We start from the raw sequence: 21,228 nt of genomic DNA on the forward strand, positions 1-21,228 counted from the left end.
AGAAAATTTTAACTCATGGCATCAGTCTGCCTATCCGTCTACTCTATTCAATTTAAAATATTGAATGTTTTCATCGGTTTTCAATCTGATTGCAAGCTTTACTGAATTCTTCAGAAACATTCTCCAAGGAGTTTGATATTTTTAACCACAACAGCATGAGGATATTTAAATGTTATCTTGTCTATTGAATCTACAAACTTAAACATACAGACACGGAAATGATTTGTTCGTGTAGCTTTTGTTGCGGATGAGAGATTTAAAATTTGAAAAATATAATGACGGAATATATATGAAACAAACCAAGAAATTTATATCAAGTGTGGGTTCAATAACAGGTCATTCCATATGCAACAAAATTTGATGTAAAATGAACCATTGATGGAATTTTTGCCCATTAGCCTATCAGAAATTTCTTAATATTTGGCCGAATTATTACCATTCAATGTTGAATTAATTTTGTGACTAAATTGATAAGTCATTATTGTGTTTGACGAATTCAGGTTTACTTGTCAAGAACAAGCATACACATGGGAATCTTTGTAATTTAGAATTGACCGTCTTACTTTCGTTCTAACTATTTGTAACAACAAAGATTATTTTTGCACTAAACTCACAGGTTACAATCCTCTAGAATAATCTCCTTTTCAAGGAGTACACACTCCGAATGCAAATGAATGCTTGCACATTTCTCAGGGTAACATTTAAGAGTGACTTTAATCGTCGATTGTCTTGGTTAACGACACTGCACAGATCAGATTTCCTGTCGTGTGGCTTCAGTGTCATGCGTAAAGTTACCATTATTTTGTGAGCAATTCATTGATACATGCTTTTTTTCATAAAATAAATATTTGCAAAAAGAATGGCTTTGCTGATGTTTTTTTTTTATCATTCAGCAGTAGAAGCTTTAGGCAAAATCAAACCTGAAACTAAAATAATTCAGATATCAGTGGACGCGTCGTGATTTAAGCTAAGTTCTACAAAAATACTGCAAGGTGTTTAGGCACATGTCTCGTGATCTGCTTTCCAGAAAACCGTGTCACTGTTTTATTAGTTTAGATTAGTCATAACTATATGCATGTTAAGATAGATGTTTCAAAAACATTTAAAAAGTTCACCGTAGACGAAGTTTGCTATTACATGTATGTTTTATCCCAACTTTTGGTCGTATAGTCCTTCGCGTGTTTCAGTACTTCTACATCTTGTCTATGTTCAGTGGACGGTGAAATTAGGATCAAACTCTAATTTAACATTAAAATTAGAAAGATCATATTATAGGAAGCAAGTGAACTAAGTTTCAAGTTGATTGGACTTCAACGTCATCAAAAACTACCTTGACCAATTTTTTTTAAAACCTGAATCGGGAAAGACGGACGCAAGCATATAATAAAATACATATTTGAATATAAAATAGACTTGCAAAACGTGTTTTATCTATATATACAAAAATGTAGTACAATGATTATGCATACATTGTGTAACTCCTTGGAGACACCCTTATAAGGGTCCTTTTTAAAGTTGATAAGAATAAAATTGAGAATGGAAATGGGGAAGATGAATAAGAAGCCTTCTTCTGAGTGTTTCCTAGTTTTGACACAGTAAATGTCTCTAAAATCCGTAATGTCCGGTGCTACGAGGGTGAAATCATCCGAATGGTTAATGTCCTTGGTATTATAATGATGTGAAATCATTCGAATGGTTTAATTTTGTATTGAAGAGGATGAAATCATCCGAAGTGTCACTGTTCCTGCAAGTTATTATTCAGACACTGAAGTGCAATTTGATAAGGCAAATAAATCTTACTTTTACAAGGACATAAAAAAATACTCTAAAGAAATGCTGTATAAGTCAAAGGATGTTAAGAATGAAAACATCACGAAAATAAGCATTACTTTTAAGTAGGAAACAATTTAAGAAATCAATAAAAACGTCAAATCTTTTTATGTTCTTTAAATATCAACCATCATAAGATTTTTTTTGGAGGGAAACACTACAATTACATTACGCCAGTGTATCATTAGGTTGTGATCTGCGTCATTTGTACGATATAATGTTATATAAGAAAACATGTTCAATAGAACCATCTAAGCAAAAATATCTAGTTAGTAAAGATGTCGAAAACCAAAATGGCCAATTAATTTACTTAATTGTCCATTAATTATGATCTCTTTGATAATTCATTGTGTTAGCATTTAGGATTCTGATAATATATTAAGCCTTAATATTTTTAGACTCCGTTGGATTGAACGCAGTTTTGAAGTGGATGAGACTACTAGTATTCAATGTAAAAAAGGTTAACCTGTTGTAATGTTGAGGCCGTCTACTTTTATCAATGAAAATGTGGGGCATACATGTATATAAATAGGCAGTGGCTATTTGACCGGCACTGAATAAATTGTTCATTGACATGATTAGTAGAGAATAAAAAATCTTAATAATAATTTAAAATCATTTTATCACAACTGAGACTACTATAAGTCTCGGATCACAATCATGACAATATCAAGCATTAAAATTACAGTACAATTCAAAAATAAAATATTGAAGATGTTCATAAGTAGATAATTTATAACTTTATGATATAAATTAAAAGCATGAAAACACATTTGTATATACATTACTAAATATATTTTGTTTTAAATATTTATAAAAAAGTTGATTTTCAAATCTGTGTGAAATCTATGGTTAAATATCCTGCCGTGTGATAAAAATAGTATTATGTAAACCTACATCATAAAACAGACTAGCTGCGGAACCGTAGCTCTTAGGTCCTTATGTTATTTTTTGACTATTTGCGGATCTTAGCTGCGGAACCGTAGCTCTTAGGTCCTTATGTTATTTTTTGACAATTTGCGGATCATAGCTGCGGAACCGTAGCTCTTAGGTCCTTATGTTATTTTTTGACTATTTGCGGACCATACTATGGTCCGCAATAGTATGGTCCGCAAATAGTCAAAAAATAACATAAGGACCTAAGAGCTACGGTTCCGCATGGTCCGCAAATAGTCAAAAAATAACATAAGGACCTAAGAGCTACGGTTCCGCAGCTAAAAACAGACGTCACAGTATTAAAATTTGTTTGCTATAAATTTCAAATGGACTCATGATTTAACATTTGCAATTGTTACAAAACCAATTCTTTGCCTTTGGAAGTTGTTTTAGTCAAGCCCAAATGTTGCCACTCCAAACAGACACTACAAATTACACTGGCTTCTTTTGAATCTGCATTATGTGTGCATAAAAATATGTTATATATGAAGATAGAATTTTTCTTCTCTTTAAATACACTCTTAATAGCTTCCCACGCATCTTTTTGACAATACTTTTTGATTAAATCAATATTTACAATTGAGTCCAAACAAGAGGCAGTTAAAAGTTCAGGTCTTGCTGAATCAACTTGTTCCTCTGTTATTAAAATGTTGTTATTTACAGCATTTTTTGCTAAATCGCTTTAAACAAACCAGTCTAATATAAAAAAAAAAATCCCATTTCTTTGGAACTTTTCTCATGAAATTGTACACAACTGCTGTTTTTACCATATGGATTTTACGGGTACACTTTTTAGGAAGAACGATCGATGACAGTTCGCCCATGACAGTTTGGGTCAAACCTTTTGGCCTTCCAGGTTTCTTGATATTTGGTGGAAAAAACATGTGCGAAACATGCCACCCTCAACAATTGGAATCCAGTAGGTGTTCTTCTTGTTGAGCTGTATCTCGTTCTTCTTCTTGCGAAACTAGTTTTCGTGAATTTTCAAATATATAAGATTTGCCCTATGTCATATACAGGTACATAATGTTTTTTTCTAAAGGAGAGTTTAATTTTTAGAATATATTGAATTTGATAGTTAAAAGTTTAAGTGTTAATATGAGTAACAGTAACAAAAGTTTTTAAATATAAGATTTTGATATTTAATTATTGTTCTTACATTTTAATTCCAGTGAGCTATAGTTTTTATCAGAGCCGGCTAAATAACAAATTTGCTATTTTGCCGGTGCCGGTCAAATAGCCACTGCCATATAAATAACAGTTGTGCAGTAAATTGATTTACCAAATACTTATAAAAATATATGTAAGCAATGTAGTTGAAGTGTTTTTGTTCTGGTAATAATTTCCGATTAATATGTCAACTAAACATTATCGCTAAATGCAAGCTGCTGGTTGGAGTGGTCATACTTAAGACGCCTTAGCTTCATCGTGTCATTTGTCACAGAAAATTACTATGTTAAGAACGGATCGCAATGGAAAAGAGATGCGACTAGATTTGCTTTGATTCCAAAGCTAATTATAGACACAAAGCATATAATAGTCGGACGAAGGGTTTCTTCTACATAAGATTTGTAAGTGACGCTCGAATCAAATTAGCGAGAAATCAAACTCAAATTCGAATTTAGAGAGCATTAAAAACCAAAAATTTCAAAACGTCGTGCCAGATACGGTATAGTGAAAATCGTAATGAGCGTACAATTGTAAATCTAAAGAAGTAGAATAAAACCCAATCCTAGATACCCCACTCTGTGCGCACGTTTATTCTACAAAAGACAGATCAGTGATGCTTAAATATAAAAGGTTTTAGTTGTCAAATAAAGTACGAAACTGAAGTCCATCGAGAACCCCAATTTCCGGATGTTATTTTTCAAAGCCTTTTGAATTAGTTATATGGGAGAGCATTTTGATTAGAAAAGACCAAACTATCAGTGTAAATATAAATGGAAAACAAGAAATCTCCTGTAACTCAAGTATTAGCCATTTTTAGTTTCATTTTATACACTGCAAAAAGGTAGATAACTGAACCTGATAAAATTCAGTTTTAATTTTCACCTCGAATATGTATTGAAATTATGTGTATTACCAACGCTATCAGTTACTGTACTGTTCTTACCGCATTTGGCAGTACCTGATTACAGCTTTTTATTTCTATTGAATGCTTGGTCTAGGTATGATACATGAATGTAAAATATTTAATGGGTTGTGTGTGATTAATCTTTTTATAGTTTAATCGTTTTCATGTTAATATGTATATGTCTCATTTAAGTATTAGACGACGTGATTACAAGGCGAGGGATAATACAGTTATTTGTATTTTTAGAAAGGATTTTTATCATTTCTATTTTATTGTAATCATGGTGTGATGGAATTTTCAATTCGTTTAAACTTTGTCACGTTTATTTAATGTCTCTTTTTGACAACTGCTTAACACGTCATAGATAAACAGATTGAACTAATTCCTGCAATCAATTCAATTCAATTCAATATTTTATTTTATTTAAGTCTCATCTCTCAATAATATATAATACAACATTACATTAAATGTAAAAATATATAAATATAAAAAGAGAGCCATTCTGTACAGAATTAAAAGAGACTATAACATTAAAAATTATATAAAGAATGCATCTATTATAAAACATATTGACATTAACATTATTTACAGTATAAAACATTTCTACGTCTATTTAAAATAAGATTACAGGCTTTGGCACAGCTACGAATCATATTATTATCTGTAAATAAAAACACTAATTTCTGTTTATCATCATAAGACATAAAATCACTATTAAAATGTGTTGCTTCATCAAATAATTTTTTTTCTAAAATCATCATACAAAGGACACGATAAAATAACATGGGCTTCATCTTCTAAAATATTCATACAATTATCACAGACTCGATCTTTTAAAATTAATTTTTCAAATCTCCCCGTTTCTATTCTTAGTGGTGCTACACCACATCGAAATTTGGCAAAAGAACTCCTTTGCGAAAATGGCATTGGAATTTTACAATAAGTTTCCGTTTCAAAACTGTTCTTAAATAGATTATATGTACGGAGTTTGTTACCACCTTTACCAGATAAAGCTTTCTCCGATTGTAAATTGCCTTGCCACTGTTCGACATATTTACTAAACATTTTAGACATAACAGTATTGACAACTGAGGTACTATCAACATAATCTGTAATGATACACAAATGTTCTGCATTATACTCAGAAAACGTTTTCCTTACATAAAAATTCCAATTTTTTATACACTTATGTTTTTTACTCATAATGTCTGCCCACATGAACATTTTTCTGTTTAAACGATCAGAACTCATATTGTTCAAACGGCACCATAGTCGAATTAAGCATTGCCATTGTTTTTGAAAGATAGGTAGACACCCCATATCCCCTGCAACTGCAGCATTTGGAGTATATTTACCCGCGCCAAGAAAAATTCTGCAAGCTCTATTATGGATGGCATTTATAAAAGAAAAATTTTTGCAACCCCAAATACCAGCACCATATTCAACAATTGGAAGCACCAAACTCTCATACAATTTTGAAACGACATTATGAGTAACACCACCTAAGATTTTGCACTTGGCTATAACAAGGCCAAGTGCTCTATTTGCAGAAGCTGCAACAGCTTTAGCAGTTACATTATAATCTAAAAATTCACTTAAAACTAAACCTAAATATGTATAAGTAGTAGAATATTAAATGATATCATTCCCACATTTAAATTCAACATGTGACTTATCAACAGAAGGTGTTCTAAAATGCACAATATTACTTAATAGTTATCCCATAAGGACGCGGTGTGTCAGTGTAAGATCATATCGATGGCCGGAGGCCAGAGGGTGATCTTACACTGACACGCCAAGTCCGAATGGGATAACTATTTTACATCCCAGCTGTTTTATATTAGACGAAAAACCATTTACAATTCATAAAATCTAGTTTAGAACGCCACACAACCATTATAATATACTTTATATATTACGATAATATGTATACCCTTTATGACCCCCTAACACGATGAGTAGATATCAAACAATGTCAACTCGCCCCACTGGCCAATCGGCCCACACTATATCGCCACTTTATGAAAAAATCGCCCCACTCTTGTAACCGACTCGCCTAACTTTAAAAAAGTGTAAAATCAAATTGAACAATCAGTCTGACAACTCATTTATTTAACGAAAAGGGTTTAATAAACCCCACTGAGTAAAAGTCTGCGAACTCGCCCCAGTTATAAAAATATCTGTCTTCCTTTAAGTATGTTGAATTTCTGATAGTTCGTATCCAGTCATCCTGGTGAAGTGGTATGTGTCGTGGCTTGATATGCTAAAGGTCTTGAGTTCGAATCCCAGCATATACACTGGATTTTTTCTACGTGAATGTTGATAGATAGTCTTCGCCGTATAATTAATTATAAGTTTTATACTGGATTTGACATTCCCGCCAAAATGTTACAGAACAAAGGAAAGCATGCATAACAAAGAAACTTAAACTGGGGTGATCTGGTTGGGATGATCCGGCTCAGATCACCCCTGTTAGAACAAAGGAGCTGGGATGTAAACTTTTTGAAATTAATGGTCATACAATTATCTCCACACCATATATCTAATGCATTTAACAGAATTTGTAATTCTTTTTCATCGTTTGCAAGTAAAACCACATCATCAGCATAAAGCAAAATACAAACTTTTTCATCATCAATATAAATACCACACTCATATGATTTCAAGAATGAAACTAGGTCATTAATATATAAATTAAATAACAAGGGAGATAATGTGCATCCTTGTTTAAGACCACTGTTAACATTAAACCATTCTAATAAATGGCCGTTTAATCGTACTGAACATAATATATTTAAATAAATAGACTGTATAGCAGCACAAAAATTTTCAGCCACCCCCATTACATTTAACTTGGACCATAGTATATTTCTATTGATGGTATCATATGCCTTTTTAAAATCAACAAACGCACAAAAAGTAGATTTACGAAGCTTCTTCCTGACTTCAATCATGTTTGTAAGAGAAGACAATTGGTCTATAGTGCTTCGATTTTGACGGAAACCATTTTGTTCGTCAACTAATATGTTATTGTCATCTATCAATTGCACAAGCCTTTCGTTTAAAATATTACAATAAAGCTTATAGGAAACACAAGCTAATGCAATTCCTCTGTAAGACAAAGGGTCGCGCGGATCTGTCATGTTTGCTTTAGGTATAGGATTGATAATAATTTTGTTCCATAATTCTGGCGTTTTTTGGAACCTAAAGCAAAAATCAAATAAATGGTACAAAAACAAAGTTGAGCAATTATTTTGCAAAACTTCAACTGGTAAATTATCAAAACCAGCAGATTTGCCTTTCTTTGCTTTGTCAATGACATTAGCTGTTTCAGCAAACGAAATGGGTTCCGTCAATAAAAAGTCATTAAAAGTATTTTTCGTATATGCATGATTTTGAGTTTCAGAAACCTTGGTTGAAATCTATTGATTCAACAAATTACTATATTCCGACTTCCATTTATCTAAAACAGCTGCACGCGAAAAAGATACCCAACAAACTGTTCTTCAGAAGGAGATTACGATGCAATGCGTTCAAGTAAAACATTCCAGTACATTTTGTCTAATGCTGATTAATATTTCTAACATTTTCATTTTTTTTAATGATGTTACTGAAGAGGCTCGTGTGTAAGATGGAAATAGAATATTCAGTTTAAAATGTATCAGGGTAATATTCTTGTTCCTACCTTGTATCCGTTTCCGTTTGTCTTGTTAAGACTGCGAACAATAATTGTACACCTCGGACTGTTTATTATTATAAATCACGTGATGTGGATTGATTGCCAACGAGACATCTATTTACAAGATATCATAATGACTATTATGTTAATAACGAAAAAGGCACTATACATCCTTCAACTATGAGCAAGACTCAAACTATATAATAAAGGACTATTAGATTCTCGCGTGGAGGGCAGGGATTTGTACTAAGTCATTTTTTAAACACAGGACACCACACGTTCTATTTGATTTTTAGGTTCCTAGTGTGAGTATATTTTATTTCATTTTTCAAATCCACCTTTTACTCACTTTTCATATTTTTTAGTAGTTGCTTAGTTTTTCCGTTTCTTTATATTAATTAGTTGTTTTTAATTTAGACGCAGTTCATAATTTAAGCGTTGTCTGTTTTTAAAGTTCGGAGATATTTTACTGTTTTATAGATGCGATTTGTTCATTATCGTTTTCTTGTTTATAGCCTTGACATGTTCCTGGTCTTGAAACTTGCTAAAACAGTATTTCCAATCGCATGACACCTGATGCATGCACACCTGCATATGCATTTAGTGTTGATGCACTTGCTGTTTCTTGGTCTGGATTTTGTAGATCCCCTTTATTGTTTCATTTCTTTGTTAAAGCATCAACAGAAATGTGCAATTACGTCAATAAGAAAAAATAAAACCTTGAAAATCTCTTTAAATAAAGCTAGTCCTCAACATTAGACAGCATTGAAGTGACTATGCTATATATTTAGATCAGACCGTACTGATTTTATACAAATTGTGAACAACTTACGCAATCTTCATTGTTCAAAGATCTGCCATAAAAATAAAATTCCGCAAGGACAAAAGCCCTTGGACATAAACAAAGAGTTACTGACTTTAGAAACATATGTATATTTAAATATGATGGGTTAACCATTACATCCCAGCTCCTTTGTTCTAACAGGGGTGATCTGAGCCGGATCACCCCAACCAGATCACCCCAGTTTAAGTTTCTTTGTTATACATACTTTCCTTTGTTCTGTAACATTTTGGCGGGAATGTCAAATCCAGTATAAAACTTATAATTAATTATACGGAGAAGACTATCTATCAAAATTCACGTAGACGAAATCCAGTGTATATGCTGGGATTCGAACTCAAGACTTTTAGCATATTAAGCCACGACACATACCACTACTCCAGGACGACTGGATACGAACTATCAGAAATTTGACATACTTAAAGGAAGCAAGATATTTTTATAACTGGGTCGAGTTGGATGAGTTTTACTCAGTGGGGTTTAAATCCTTTTCGTTAAATAAATGAGTTGTCAGACTGATTGTGTAATTTGATTTTACACTTTTTTAAAGTTGGTCGAGTCGTTTACAAGAGTTGGGCGATTATTTCATAAAGTGGCGATATAGTGTGGGCCGATTGGCCAGTGTGGCGAGTTGACATTGTTTGATATCAACTCATCGTGTTAGGGGCTCATAAAGGGTATACATCATATAGTAATATATAAAGTATATTATAATGGTTGTGTGGCGTTCTAAACTAGATTTTATGAATTGTAAATGGTTTTTCGTCTAATATAAAACAGCTGGGATGTAAAATAGTTCTCCCATTCGGACTTGGTGTGTCAGTGTAAGATCACCCTCTGGCCTCCGGCCATCGAGATGATCTTACACTGACACACCGCGTCCTTATGGGATAACTATTAATTATCATGATAATTTTTTTTGTTTTGTTACTTAACCTTCGCCCTTAAATCTCGATCTTAAACTTAACACACATTATGAAGAATATGCAAAACTTAGAAGAAAAAACAATATTGCATTACAGACAAGCTCATAAAAGTAGATCTAGAAAAGCACTTCGGAGTCATCAAAATAAGACTTTAATTATCTATTGTTATTATCATTTTTTTTTTAAATAGAGAGTCAGAGTATTCTGTTATTTTAGTGGCATTTTGGATAAGCTGTGTGATGTCAAGCCTCCGTAAATATTTTTTTAATATCATCTACCGGTACATTTTATTTAAAGATATAGTTAAAAGATAATTTCAAAAGAAATAGTTGTCTTTAAACTGTAAATTTCATAAATAATCTTCTATGATGACTTAGTTAATGATTGTTTTTCCAAGATCAAAAGCAATTATCTAAAAAATGTGCCTTCTTGTAAAATAACACCAAACTTGTTATAGAAATTACACATGTCATCTTTCAAATACCATTTCATGATACCTATAATTTTTTTTCCAAATGATGAAATGTCATTAATTTTATAACCAAATCAAAATACTGATGAACATGAAATTCTCCGAAACTTAACTGATATGTGTAATTGAATCTATCTTTAACTCGGCTTTTTGATGTCGTTTCTCTTTTTACATTTATATTGATCTAAGGACATAGTGAAAAGTAAGATCACAAAAATACTTCGAGGAAAATTCAAAAAGAAAATTCCATATGGATAACAACTGTCATATTCCTGACTTGGTACAGACCTTTTCACATGTAGAAAATGGTGGATTAAACCTGGGTTTATAGCTAGCCAAACCTCTCTCTTTTAAGTCAGTAGCATACAATTCCATTATATTGACAACAATGTGTTAACGAAACATAAAAACATGACAGGTATAAATGTCAAAAACTAATCGAGATATTGGTCAGTTAATCTATATTGAGTATGCGGCTTTATCTTGCCTCCTATACATTTCTAGGAATATGAGTGGTTAAAAGCGACCTCCTGGAGACCGTGTATATTCAATATTAGGTTAGTAGGGAGGCGGGGCCTATTTCAATACACGGTTAGTTGTGGATTTACGACTTGGACACTGTTTGATTATTTAAAACTATTAAAGTTCTGTTTAATATTGTAAATATCAAGGTTGTTGATAATAAATATTTATCGTTTACATTAGTTGTTTAGTGCAGACCAATTGAAAAAGGTTCTTAAAATTGAACACTTTAATACAGAAATAAAAAAATGTGTTATGATAGCAAATAAGACAACTTTAGTCTAAATTCAACAAATAAAGATAGTCGGTAAGATAAATTCGTTAGATAGTGTGCTAGTGACCTAATATGATATATACAGGGTAAGCACTAACACACTATGTAACTAATAATATGGTCGGTTGGTCTGTTAATCGGGTCGATTATACGTCTGTTAAGAGTATATGGCACAATTTAATGTTAAACTCTGTTAAATATACATATTTTTGGCATATTATAAGAACCAAATCAAAAAAAGAAAAGCGTCTGACAAAATGATATCTATCATAGAACATTTTCCACCTGTAAAAACATTTCATAGTCTTCGCAGTTTTCAGTAAAACTGAAAGGCGTCGCGCAAGTATGTGGTATTTATACCTATACGCACACAAGTTTTTTTTTAATAAAAGGCGAAACAAATAATTTTAGATTTCATTTAAAGGACACAAAATAGTACTTTGGTTCTAAAAAATAAATTGACATTAGTAAATATTTCATAACTGTAATATAACGTAATACCACGTTTTAGTAAATATTAGGGGAATAAAGTCTCTTAATCGGTTGGACAGTTAAAATTGTGTCAGTTAAGAGTTATTTAGCTACGACAATAGATTTGCTACCTTTATATTTTCTTATTGAAAAAGTTAAGAATAAGATGTACTTGAGTAAAACAAAAGTGACAATACGGTGCAATAGTATCCTTCTAGTAAGAGTATTTTTATTTTGACTTTCTTTGCATTTTATTGAAGGGTGTGTCACTTCAATGTAGCGTGATATGTATTGGCCGCTGGAATATGCATGAATTCATTATAATCATTTTCAATCAGCCTTAATTTTTGTGTCTGTTCAAAGTAACACGTTCTAAAATCCGATTGAAAGTGTCTGTCTAATACAACACAGGGTACATATAACGTGTTGTCGTTCTCAAATGTAGATGATATTTGCCACTGTTAAACCCTAATTCGTCAGCATCATCCAATTGGTTCTTTTGTTCTATTAATTGATCATATGTTGTTTACTAATCATTCTAAAGAAGTAAATGGATAGGAGCGAATGCAGCTGCATTTGGTTATTTAAAGTTTTAATTCATTCTATTCCGACCCAACGAGGGTCTAAATAGTGAAAAGGGGTGTTTCATGTCTATATTCTTAAACCATTATTATTTTTCTCTTACCAATTCATCACTCTCTACTTTCCTTATCTAATATTCTATATTCTGCGTTTCCATCCCGATTATCGTGTGTTATCATGAGGGTCCGGATTGAGGGTGTTGTTTATTTCTGTTTTCTTTAAATTGTGATGTCACTTTTCTCTATATTTTATTTAGTTTATTCAATATTGTTTCCTTAGTCTTTATATTTTAGCATCCCAATATATTTTACTTACTGATGTTAAGTTACATTACGACGTCAATCTCTGATTTATATACTGGTTACCAATTGAATGTAGATGACAAATTGGTGTCATTCACAACAACGAAACAGAATCCACATGATATACATATGCGACCATTCTTGGATGAAATTAATATTTCTTTAATATTACACTTTTTAAAATCATTTTTATCAATTTTCAATGTCCATTGTCTAAATTTATGATGCATTGTTCATGTTGTTTCCGTATATTTTAGCCACTCTTCTTGAGCCTACCCATTTGATCCCATAACACCCCTTATAGCAATCTAATTATACTTTTATTGCCATTCATAACTCTTAACAGACCAATTTACAGACCGGGTTTTATTCATCCGACCCATTAACAGACCAGGGTTTTAATAAAAATTGATTAATGTCACCAAAATACAAATTTTCGTGTAGATTTTTCACACTATGATATTAATATGGTGTGAAACGTCGCACGATATACTGGTGTCACCTAACGTTACACACTCAAAGACGTAAGCCAAAATAAAAACGTTGGAATGCATGTTGTTCAGATGGCTTTTTACAATAAATTTTAAAGGATTGATTTTTTTTCCGAAGAAAGGATTAATTGTTTTTTCTTAGATAAAAGATGTAAAGCTTTAGTTTTATAAACAAATAAAAAATGAAAATAACTTGAATTGAAACCATTTGTTTTATATACATTTTAATTATAAAGGCAATCGATTACTTTTTTTTATTGATAAACTATGCACTGCAAATGCACTCGTCTTTGCACTCCAGAATGTCAAGGCGAAAGGACTACGGCATATCTAGCATGTCAGTTCTGCACAAATATATGCAAGGGAACTAGCGGGAACAATTATTATTGCTGTTTTTTTTTCTATCAATTTGTATTATAGCGGATCCGACTATTATAGTCCGGAAAACACTTCAGTTCCGCGAGAAAATCTCTCCCAACCACTTCTCTACGAATCAGTAGAGCTTCAACATACAACATTAATTTTAAAGTTTTATTATTAAGTAACAAAATAAAATAGCCGTATTCCAAATCGTCTGTGAAAACCGCATTAATGACAATTAGACGGAACGTTAGAAGTATATTTTATTAAATAACGTCAAAATCGTATGCGGGGACATTGTATCGGACATTTTAGTTTTATCTGATATCTCGTATATTAGATTTAACTGATGGGAATTTAATATCAAAATAGAGATAATTTTTTGCACTTTTATATATTATAATTTTTTTTATGTAGCGAATGGCACTGTATTAAATAAACATCATGAAAAAACAGAAAACGTAACCCTACGTTTAATTTGGTTTGAAGGGGACAAAATGTCGGACATTGCTATTCAACTCGAATAATAAGAATTTATTTTAAATATTCCTGATTATTGCATGAGGCGAAAGTGTGATCTTTGTACAAAATACTAGTACAAGAATTATTTACTTTCGACATGGGAATTGCTCTGGAATTCCCCTTTTTGGAACAATTTAACAAAAATTACGGCAACCTTTCGTGCATACTTTGTATCATCTTGATCCCTTTTTTTTATATATACATTTCCGTCTTTTCGAGAGAAAAAAATCGACATTACGTCATCGCCCAATTATGAAATGCTTGTTCTAGACATATTTTATATCGTTTGGTAATAAAATTTATATTTTTTTTACTGTATTCAGAATTTTACAAAACTAAAAGTGGAACACGGGACAAGGAAATCATATTGCAATATAAAGGTTTTATTGAGTTTTAATTAATTAAAATGGTCTGTTACATATACAAAATTGCATCACTGGATTCAGTACATTGAATTGTTTTGTCAGACATGAATAATTTTTATGATAAAAATATATTTAAACAGTTATACAATGAAACATACTGAACTTGCTATGATTTTCTCGATAACACCCGATTAACAGACCAACCGCCGATATAGCCGCATACTCAATATAGATTAACCGACCAATCTCTCGGTTAGAAGAGTGACGACCGTGCTTGTGTAATTATCTTAATCACCATAAAACCAACCAAATATATATATATATATAAACATTTACCATGGCACGATAACAAAATGACGAGATGTATAAATACAGAGCCACGTCATATGTTACAAAGAAACTTTCCCTTTTCGGTAACGGTCATAATGTACAGTGGTATCCTTATAATATTTAGTTAAGATTACTATGAAATAATTAAAAAATAAAAGTATCCATTATGTATTTATACTTCCAGAACGTGTAGAGTTACTTATAAGAAGGTCCAAAGTTAAAATTGAAAATGGAAATGGGGAATGTGTCAAAGAGACAACAACCCCACCATAGAGAAGACAACAGCAGAAGGTCACCAACAGGTCTTCAATGCAGCGAGAAATTCCCTCACCCGGAGGTGTCCTTCAGCTGGCCCCTAAACAAATATATATACTTGTTCAGTGAAAATGAACGCCATACTAAACTCCAAATAGTACACAAGAACCTAAAATTAAAAATAATTCAAGACTAGCAAAGGCCAGAGGCTCCTGGCGGGGTAAAACATGTTTATGAGATCTCAACCCTCCCGCTATACCTCTAGCGCCAATGCAGAAAAGTTAACGCATAACAATACGCACATTAAAATTCAGTTCAAGAGAAGTTTGTAAAAAAAAGAAAATAAACAAAATGACAATAATATATAAATAATATCAGACTACTAGCAGTTAACTGACATACCAGCTCCAGACTTCAATTAAACTGATTGAAAGATTATGTCTTCATCATATGAATATCAGGCACAATCCTCCCCGTGAGGGGTTTAGTATCATACCATCATAGCATATATGAGAAGAACATAACCCGTGTCATGCCAACAACTGGTTTTTAAATAAATGTGTTAAGTTCCGATGCAAAGACCCTATAAGTGAATCAATATTAACGCCAAAATATGCAATCTTTAATGATCTGACAACAGTATCGTAACTATATCCCTTCTTAATAAGTCTATTTAAAGGTTTTGTTAGCTTCTGAGGTGAATACTGACATTTTTGTGCTTTATAAAGAATATTTCCATTAAATATTGGATGTAAAATACCTGAACGTATAAAAAGTCTGCATGTAGAGCTATATTATCAGATTATTACATGGCATTTTTCATATCGCATGTATTATCAGCCCTAGGTTCAATATCAGCCCAAGAGCCGCATGGCTCGAGGGCTGATATTGACCGAGGGCTGATAATACATGCGATATGAAAAATGACATGTTATGATCTTTTTATCATATGCTTCAACAGTAGAGAAAAATAACAGATTCAGTATATTGATCCTTTTACGTGGTTCCCGAAAAGAAGTTCAAAGAGTGAAAAGTTCACGGACGTCGGATCCCAAATCTATGCATTTGATATAAAATCTTTCTATCATATGCCTCAACAGAGAAAAACACATTTTAATATGGACGAATCGACAAAAAAATAATTCAACATTATGAACATTGTTTGGAAAAGTCAACTTTTTTTAAAGAAACTTTCTAAATTATGTTTGAAACTTTAAAAAAATGCATTTATTTAATTATTTTTTTTTATTTTTTTTTATTTTTATTTTTTTTTTTATTATTGTACACAATATACTTTCCAGTATCCAAATAATTGTTTAGTACACTACTTTGTAATGTTTTTCACTGAAAACGTAGCATTGATGTGTAATTTCCGGAATTTGCCGAGTATCACCGGAATGCCATGCGATAACGTTCCGGAAAGGCATGTGATAACAATCGAAGCATGTGATAAACTTTTCATATCAGCCCGCTAAGCACCAATTCGAAAAATATGAAATATACGTTAATTTAATGCTATTATCATACGGTAAAAATCATATGTTATTTAGTCTAAGTATATGATAATTACGAATGATGTCCTTATACCGATGATAAAATTTAGTAAATGTTTTGACTAGTTTGTGATATCGAAAACCCTGGTGTAATAATTTTTCAGTAATACATAAATTTCTCTCGTTAAAATCTAAAACATTGTTACATACACGAGCGAATCGTACAAGTTGAGATATATAAACACCGTAAGATGGTGACAAGGGAACGTCGCCATCTAAAAATGGATAATTAACGATAGGAAATGAGAAATCATCTCTTTTATCATAAATTTTAGTATTAAGCTTTCCGTTAATGATATAGATATCAAGATCGAGGAAAGGGCAGTGGTCATTGTTAGTATTAGTTTTATTTAAAGTAAGTTCAACAGGATAAATTTCTTTAGTATACATACTGAAGTCGTCATTATTGAGAACATACACGAGTAGACAAAATTTACATGGGAAATCCATTTTTATATGTTTTAAAACGCGAAAAACTTGTCATCAAACCTCGTTTTATATGTTAATTCATATTTTTTTTCATGTGCATATTTATTTAATAATTAAATATAGGAATACAGATTCTGGGCTGTACAGATCATTTCTGTTATAAATCGAAACTACCGGAAGGCCTTTACCCAACGTCGTTGAAATTCAGACAACCCTTTATTTCCTAAATACAATTTAAAATATTTCGAGAATTCAATTTTAATCAGATGTTTGGGTTTTACTCATTTTGAAGGTCGTACAGTGACAAATAGTTGTAAACATTCATGTCCTTTGGACACTTGTGAATAGTAAACTCAGTGGCAATTATATCAAATGTGCTTTTGATAGGTCAGACCATACCAAGACGTGAGTGAATGCTTGAAATAGCAGACTTCAGCATACAAAATGTATGTATCCTAATGGCATGAATTATCGGATTTATCTGAAAGAACCTTCTTACAAAAAAACTAGTCTAAAACCGAACCGAACCTTTTAACCTTAAATTATCCGAATGACATCATTTTAAGATTAAAACAAATTTAAACATTAATAAACAGATTTAAAAATCATTGAATGGTTATTCCGCCAACTTTGTGAACCCTAATAATGTGACAAAGAGTTTATAGACAATCTCTGAGGCTGTGTTATTACAAATGTATGTATATATGTGTTTAACTAGTAGAACAAAATTTAGGAGGAAAAAAGTTAATTATTTCTTAATTAATATTAAAAATATTGTATCACTGGGAGAAAGGGGGAGGGGAGTTCACAGATTCTACTAGCGGAAAAAATATAGTTATGCATTAAATAGAATGAAATTCAAAACAGTGTGGCTGTGGCCATTGATTGACACATTAAATTCATCCATTGACTGGGACAATTTACGCGAACGTTTGTCTGTAACGACCACTGTTCACGACGTACCTACGATAGACATTTAAACTGTGGGGTCACCAAAGGTTTCTTAACGCCTTTAATTATAAAATAATTCGAAAAATTAATCAGGAATAACCTTTATGTTTTGATTTATACAATTGATATAAATCAAAACATCGTGATATTCCTGATTGATTTTTCGAAATACTTTATTAAGGTGTTGAGGACCTTTGGTGACCCCATAGTTTAAGTGTCTTTAAAAAGTACACAGTGAGCAATGGTCGCTACATACAAACGTTCACCTAAATTGTCCCAGTCAATGGATGAATTTAATGTGTCAATCAATGGCCACAGCCACACTGTTTTGAATTTCATTCTAATTCAAAATTTAATGAATCTAAATGTTTAACGTAGTGAATAGACGACCGGTTCTATAAGTGAAAACGGGCATAAAAGAGGGGCGTAAGATACCAGAGGGACAGTCAAAATTTACAATGAGTTTATTAGTGCGCAATGCGAAAATGAGAAAAATGATTTCAAGATTAACAACGAAGTTTAAACATACAATTAACTTTCAATGGAATTTTAGCCAATGCTTACGTGTCCAGTGACCAATATGTTTTTTTTTATATATTAATATATGTATCTGAAAATGTGAAAATGTATAAAGATAACTATTCGGAAGCAAGTAAAATATGCAAAACTTATGAATGAAGAAAGTTTTATTACCTACTGTTTCGCCGTGGCCAGTCAAATAACGAGCATTGATCCCTGCCACCAGCTGTGACCGAAATCACGATACCCCAATGTATAATTGTATCTGTCATGGATTGATTACTTGCTAAAAAATAAGATAAAAACAAGGTTAATTTTGTTGTTTTTGTTACATTTTCATTATAGACGATCGATAAAACAAGATGTCACCATTAATTCTATATTACCTGAATTGAATTGAATATTTAAAGTTATAAAATGCTACAATCAAAGTCCTATTAATTATCGTATAAAATATTGAATCGATGGACAAGTGTCACGTTTGATTTTAAACACAGAAATAACGCCAATTTCCATATAACTCGTGTAAAATTAAATGGTCAAGATTTTGGGTTGCTGTCGGTTTATTAATGATAATATATCATAAATCTACTTTATTCAATAATAAAAAATTCTTTATTTTTGTCCGTATGTTGCTTGCCTAAGCTGCTGTGAAATACATTTTAATACATGACACTTTTCATTTGTATAAAAAGTATGAACCTATTTTTTTTATTGAACATCTGATTTAAAGTACATTGATGACTATATTGCAGTTCATAATTAAAGAATAATCAAAGTATAAGAAAAATACTCAAATGCAAATATTTTGTTGTAAGTCAGCAGTTCTTGTCTTGTTTTAAACAACGGGAATGCTTTGCGATTTAATATTTAGTTCATTAAAACGAATTAAAAAATAAGGTAATGCGAAACAACTCTTCGCCACTTTCAAATGACGTAGAAGAACTAGGGAATATGGGAGACCGTACGGCCTTCATAATGAGGAAAACTCATAGCGCATATAGAGCTATAAAGGTCCCGTAATAATAAATGTAAAACGATTTCAGTCAGAAAATTATGAACAAATTTTAAATGAGAGGAAACAGATGTAAAAAAATATGTTCATACTCATGTATGTCGAAAATACTGACAATGCCATCGTATAAAACAGAAGACCAAAAAGACTGAGCAAAACGAACGTCACCAAAAACCGTGACTGATTTGAGGTCTTCTGGGAGGATAGGCAAATGCTGTTGAACATGTGCCTATAAGTTTGTATTAATAAAAATCACGTTTCATTTTCATTGTTCATTGTCATACCTGGCAAATCTGATAAATATTTTAATGTAGTTTACGGTAAACGTAAGTAAATACTCGGAGTTTAAGTCAGCCTTAAGTTCTTGCTTTCAGTCCTAGTGTACAGATAGGCAAATGATGTGAGTATCGCTTTAAAATAATTAAAAAATGTCGAAGCTGACACGCCTGTAAATTCTAAAACTTAATGGAGACAAATCGAGCTTCATTTGTTTGTCACATGTTTTCCTAATACTTTCTATGTACTTTATTTTATTTGGTTCCATATTGTTTTCATTAATAGCGCTATCTTGGTATTTTGTCTTGTAGATAAAAGCTTTTATTCACACCTTAATTGATGTAAAACCAAAAAGCATTAATATCTATGAGAGTAAAATCTGTCTGCAATAATTGTTACTTGTTAAATCTATATTACATAATCCATTTAGAGAGATGTTTTCAGTTCCTCGCGTCGTTTATCATAGTTCTCGAGATGACAAATATTGAATTTGATCTAAAAAGTAATGTTGATTTAGATGTACCGTTCCTTCCTAATGAGGCGTTGATACAGAATAAGGATTTCATGTCGTATCTTTATGTTCTTATTTTATTTTTTGTCTTTGTTTCTCGTTTCGTGGGTGTTAAGATAGGATTTTATCAGTTAAACTATAAACTAAATCTATCTAATTAAGAGTCTGCTTTAATCTGAATACTGTCGTTATTTGTCTTCAAATATAACTTAATTATTTACATCAAAGGAACTTAAAGATTATTTACGTAAATACATTGATAGGTTGATGTACTTCCATCTGCCCAAGAACAAATAAATATGAAAGTTTAACTCAGATTCATTCATGTTAATTGTTTCAGATCTCAAGAATTGTAAACACAGATTAGGTTAACATTTTAAGTTATCTTTGATATGCCACCCATCGTCAGTGGCAGTTTAGGTACTTTCCAAAAAACAAAAAGGAATCTTTCACCCTCTATGGATCCGTAGGGGGTCAGTAGTTAACCGTATAACGAATTTATCGCACGCTAGACCTTTTCTGCTACGTTTTGTTGAAAAATAAACAATGAAACACAACCACATTAATAGATGACGTCACCATTAACGCGTCATGAACACCCTACGGTCTCATAGGGGGTCACCACGTGACGGCGTTAAACCAAGCACAACGTGATAATTTACCCGCGGTGCGATAATGCTATATATAGGTTCTTGACTTTGGAAAGGTTTGGCGATGTATTTAACTAATTTTGATGGGCCCC

General features: G+C 31.9%; 1 protein-coding gene across 1 annotated transcript in view; it reads right to left on the reverse strand.

Annotated features, from left to right (window-relative positions):
• Positions 1–18,971, reverse strand: part of LOC139499146 (orexin receptor type 2-like) — a 70,314-nt gene extending 51,343 nt beyond the window's left edge. The window contains exon 1 of the mRNA XM_071287830.1: positions 18,859–18,971. The gene's annotated coding sequence lies outside the window, so the exon portion shown is untranslated. The remainder of the gene's footprint in view (positions 1–18,858) is intronic.
• Between the last annotated feature and the right edge of the window lie 2,257 nt (positions 18,972–21,228).

Source organism: Mytilus edulis, chromosome 1, assembly GCF_963676685.1.
Source record: "Mytilus edulis chromosome 1, xbMytEdul2.2, whole genome shotgun sequence".
Taxonomy (NCBI): domain Eukaryota; kingdom Metazoa; phylum Mollusca; class Bivalvia; order Mytilida; family Mytilidae; genus Mytilus; species Mytilus edulis.